The sequence below is a fragment of the Oryzias latipes genome, chromosome 9, assembly GCF_053564925.1.
Source record: "Oryzias latipes strain Hd-rR chromosome 9, Olatipes_Hd-rR_3.1".
Classification (NCBI taxonomy): Eukaryota; Metazoa; Chordata; class Actinopteri; order Beloniformes; family Adrianichthyidae; genus Oryzias; species Oryzias latipes.
The window spans coordinates 17,247,501-17,253,143 of NC_136245.1; positions in this window are offsets into that span (position 1 = coordinate 17,247,501).

Consider the following 5,643-nt stretch of genomic DNA (forward strand, 5'->3'; position numbering starts at 1 on the left):
TTAGTAGGAACTGGCTGCATTGGGCACTGCACAGGGGCGTCATAAGAGCTCCCACAGTATCACACAGCTCATCACAAGTTGAGCTTGTCATGCAACATTTTTGGTTCCATACCTCCTCCGTAAAACCACCAACCAGGATTTTGCAAAATCGCTTAAACTGTAGCCGCTCCCACGTGTTAGGAGCTCGCCGCTCGATGGCCTGAATAAGATGCTGTGTCTCCTTTGATAGATGATGATAAGCCCCAGTGTCGTGGCAGAAATGTGAATGTGTGCTGAGTGCTGTAAATCAATCTGTTCACATCCATTGAAGTTTCTTGAATGACTCATTGCGTCATGCAAGGAAACAACTGGAAACTGTGAAATTGTTTTTTTTTGTGACATTTTTAGAATGTTTTCACCAAAGGTTATAATGGAAAAGCAGTTTAAGTGGGACAACTTACAGGATCAGTCACTGGCAAAAATAATTTCCCTTTTATATTTACATTTTTATTTATATTTACGTTTTTTCATTTGGATAAAATTGCAGTAACAAGGATGTATGGGAAAATGCCAGCAAGTTTCTAGACAAACATTTTCTAATATATTTTATTAATAACATACTGTTCACTCCACATGTGTAATCCATGTAGGTGTGTTATTTTGAACCAAATAATCTTTTTTTTTTACAATTAAGGCCCGCAGAGTTTTATTTTGATTCACAAAAACAGACATTTGGAAATGCTACAGAATCCGTTTTCATTCTTGTGTGCTTGGGTTTCTTCCTAAAATAAACTTTGAGACTATAGCTGCAGCTACTCACCTTTACACTTACTTTTTTTTCCTTCTCTTTCTAATGAATTCTCACACATACTGGATTGGATCAGATTTCTGGAGAGATGCACTAACTGGTAACTCACCATGAAACAAGTTGCAGCTTTTCCAGCTTTAAGAATCCTTAGTGAGGGTGGATTAACAGTTGGCCACCTTTGAAAAAGAAATGGAGGTTTGGAGGTTTGGAGGTTTGGTTTGGAGGTTTTTGATGCTTTAAAGCAAATGTAACTTCTGTTTGGTTTTAACACCTCACTTGTCCACCATCCTCTGAAATTTATTTAACGCGAAAGAAGAAAATGAAAAATATTTTTTCACCACTCTAAAATGTCAAAAACCTATATTTTGACAGCTGATGAAATTGTATAGGTGTAGTTTTAAAGTCAAAATCTTAGTCATAATTTTCTAAATTAGAAGACTTTATCTATATTCATACAAGTCCTTATTATGTCCTTCTTGTCCTCTGCCATTGTTGAACTCTAAATGCTTCTTTTGTGGTGGCTAAAAAGTCAATAAAATAGATTTCAGTTATTCAACAAACTAAGAATACTTTCAAAGTAGCATGGTCGATTGAAAATAATATAATAAATGTGCCTCATTTCCCTCTGGGGAAAAGCGAACATCTTCTCCAACAAATCAAAACTTTCCTTTTCCTCTGCGAAGAAGCGCGTGTTGAAAAGTGCCCTGTTTGGTCTTGTTCTATTTCACAAACACGCATTTTCTGGCACAAAAAAAAAAAAAAGAGAGAGGAATCAAGACTTTTCAGTTGTCTTGCTGAAAAACAGACACCTGAATAGGAAAGTTGAGCTGTTAGATCTCAGTAGCATATGCTCCCCTGGGGAAAGCCACAGCTCAGGGTTCTCATCCTGCACTTCTATGGAGCTAGCTTAAAATACTGTTGTCACGTAGCGATCATAGGCCTTCACTGATGGTACACAAATAGTCCCTTGTGAAACTCTTAAAAGCCCATTAGACATCACCCCTGCGCTGCGTTGAAGATGCCGGTGCTAAGTGCTCCTGATACCAAAAAGAAAGCACGAAGACAGACCTGATGCCAAAACTGTTCTTGTTTTCACCTGTTTTCCTCTCCCATCTGAAAGTGTTTGTTTACTTCTCTGCTCATTTTATGCAGCAAATCTGAGAATGGCAGCAGCGCTCAGATCAGGCTGTGACAGTCGCCCCATTCATCTCTGTGACACAGATGTTTAGCCGGTGCCAGACGATTTCTTACAACTGTTGTGCTTCTCGCTGCTTAGCAGCATTTGAGAGTGTAACACTGCAGAGGGGGAATCTGACCCTGTGCGGAGACTGTGGAGGTCAAGCATGACCACCGCTGAAGGGAGCAGGCATTTTATATGTGCTGGAGTTCATTGGGTGGTGTGAAAGCTAAATAGTGCCATCTGGTGACTTGAAAAATCTGGTGGCGATAATTACAGAGATAATGAGAAGCAGTGAGAGCAGAGACCGGATTGGGAATTTACATAAAGAATATAGCTCACACTGACTATTTATGCGGTTTATAAATATGTTATTTGGTAAAATGCACATCTAATATTTTTCTTTGTGTTTCCTTGTGTGTTTATTGAAAACAAATGTGTATTATTTATATACATATATCGTTTTTTAAACCTTTTCTAAAAAACTAGAAGATGAGTTGCAAGGTCAGACACTAAAAGAAGATGGATGTAGAGGTAAAAATGTAATCAAAGACAAAAAAAGATGACAGCGGAGGTTTACCAGTGTAAGTATTTCGCACTTGCAGAGGTAGGCGAGGATAAATGGAAAGTAGAGCTCTGTTTGAGTGTGAGAATGCGTTGGCAGCCTTGGGAGGTTGGTGATCACTCCGGCAAACGGTTGCTGTGGGTATTGTGGCTCCTGGACGGAGGAAAAACTAACAGGTTCTTAAGAGGCATGAGCCCAGAGGGAGGAGAAAGAGTGCTTACAGCTAAGGAGTGGTACAGCCACTGCCTCTAATTGCACTTCATTATCTCATATTGATTTAATTAGCAGCTGCCGTGCTGCGTGCGCACAAGGTTATGGTATGCCTTCAAAAAAAAAAAAGAGGGGGCAAAGTTGCATATTTTCTCCCTGTATGGGAGCCTGTTGGATGAAGCCAGTCATATGACAACACTTAGCTGCGTCGCTGTAATTACTCCAGTGCAATCCTGCAGACACAAACACAAAAAAAAAACAGGCTTCAACCACAGGTCACAAAGCTTGACTTGAGGAGCAGTGGGTCACAGAGTTGGAAAAACAGCAACTGTGTTTGCCCTGTCGTCAAAATTGGTGAAAGAAAAACATAATTTTACATAAAAAATACTTGATTCTTTCTTTTTTCCCCCAGCTAACTCCAAAATCCACATCATAAAGTCTTTCAGTGTAATTACTGGGTACTTTTTACAAATGCATGTTAAGTGTAAAACTATCAAACGGAGTTGGAACACATACAGAAAGGTGCAAAAACACTCTCCGACGTCAGCGAGTGCATTAAAAGAATAGTCTGAATGGGTTCTGTTGTCCTGCTCCACCACCACGCTCCCCTCTCCCTGCAAACCACACCACCACCCGTGTTTACCTCACAGCTTCAAAAGGGCACCAAAAAGCGACCATTTAAACAGAGGTTGGCGCACACATGGAAGAGAGTGGAGAGAGGATTACCCAAGCCGAGTAACGCAGTTGGACAGATTTCAGGTTTGTAACCATTCTGGGAAAAATAACTGTTCAGCAACAGCAGGAAAAAAAAGAAACGAGGGGCAAATGAGTGTGGGTTGAGCTGATAATGCATAAAGAGAGGTCAACAAGGAATACATGTGAAGACAGAATAAGTTGTAGGCAAATGCAGAAATGTTGGAGTGTCTATCTTAAATGATCTGTAAATTCTTTGTGTACATTTTTTATTTTCTTCTTAGATCCCTCTTTCCCTTCTGAGCAGTATGTACCATTTTTGCAGAACAACAGAGATGTTTCAACAAAGAGGAGATTTCCTTGAGGAAAAGTCTAAATCTGGAAAATTCTGTTATTAATTTAAATCCCTGTTAAATATCTAAAAAATAGATAACTTAGCAGCTAAAGTCTACAAAAAGAGCCTAAATTTATATTAAAATCCACAGTTTCCCTGGCTGTCACAGCGTTTTGAACACCCTTCTTTCTTTGCCTCTTTGACGAAAAAATCTTTGAAAACTAAAAGATTTCTGATTCAATGAAGAGTTCACATCAGTTATGGCTTAAAAGGAGCTAGTTTGGCTTCTAGCTGTAGCTTTTCATCAAACGGTCGGACTTTCAGCTCTGTCCACTAAAATCAAAGCTGGAATCCTGCCTTAACGCTATTTCCTGTCAAACCTACATGCAGGGTTTTTTTTGTTTTCTTTTTACCTAATTTGGTATTATTTGCTTTTATTCGTCTGTTTTGAGAAAATGGACATTTTAAATCCACCACATGGAGAATCTTTGCATGCTAAAAAGGAAAGCAAGGAGTAGAAGGAAGCAAAGAAATAAGAGTTCTGTTGGAGTGGAAAGCCCCAACAGCAATCTGCTTACACTTACAGCTAAAGTAGGCTGGACTTAGGTTTTGATGCCACAAACACACTATTTCAGTCTCATTAAAATATGAAAACAGCTGCTGCTTAGAATTGACATATGAAAGTATGAGTCTCATCTATTTTCAAGCTCCATCTTTTTTCTTGCATTCTTTTTTTTCCCCCTGGAATCTAAAACTTTTTGGTTCTGTCTTCTTCCTTCCTTCGCCGTCTTGGCACATGGAGGCAGAGAAAGATGGATGGACTTGGCAAGACACACAGGCTCGTCCTGGTAATGTGAGAAAATCTGGTGCCAACACAGAGATCCTGCAGATGGACATGACATGTTGCTGTTTTCTGCTTTTGTCAAATATTTCTATCTTTCTTCCCTGTTTCTTTTCTCACAATTCTTATAACGCGTACTCCAACGCTTCTCACTGTGGTCTTTCTTCGCTCGACTTAAAAACGGCCATTGGTTTATGTGTTCAAAGGACAAATCATCAACGGCTAATTAACAATTATTAACAGTTCTGCTGTGAAAGGAGACAAATTGTCATAAATTACTGCCTAATTAAAATGTGATTGCTGGCTCAATAGTTATAAATCATTAATTTTTAACACCCTTATCACACAGGAACGGAACCAATTCAACAAAAGGTCTGTAAGACAAAAAAAAAATCACTGGTTCTTTTCAATACACACACTACTCTTTCTGCTCATCTGTCCCACAGCAGTCATTAAGCATAATTACTGGATGTACGCACTGGCTTTATGCATGGGTATTAAAGAACAATTAAGCCACTGCCTAATTGCATTACGTGAAGTCTTACATGGTGGCTGCCCATCTTAAACTTCCTGCCATTAGTGCAATAGGAAAAAGAAAATACTCAACCAGAACTCTCTAGTCTTTCATTTGATTAAATGGAATCATGAGACAAGCATTCAATTATTACCAATCTTGCAATTTTATTCAAAAAGAAAATGAATGTACGGGTTAATATATGTTTTGTTTCCTTTTGAAAACAGAGTTATTTGAAGGTTGGTGTTACAGCAATATGAAAGCCAATGTTTGTCTACTTAAAAACCATAGGCTTAAATTAACTGGGCCAATAATCTTTTATGTCACATATGGGACTCTAAAGGGTAAAATTAAGCCTGAACTGGGGCTGTGGGTGCCCTTCTCGGGTGGGGCCCTGCGTTGGGCTCTTCCAGCGTTGCGGGGGGCTGCTCTCCTGGTTGGGCTGGGGCGGCGCTCTCTTTCCCTCCGTGCCTCCCTGCTCTCTGGTTCTGGGGGCCTCGCGGCGGTCCTGCTGGCCCTGGC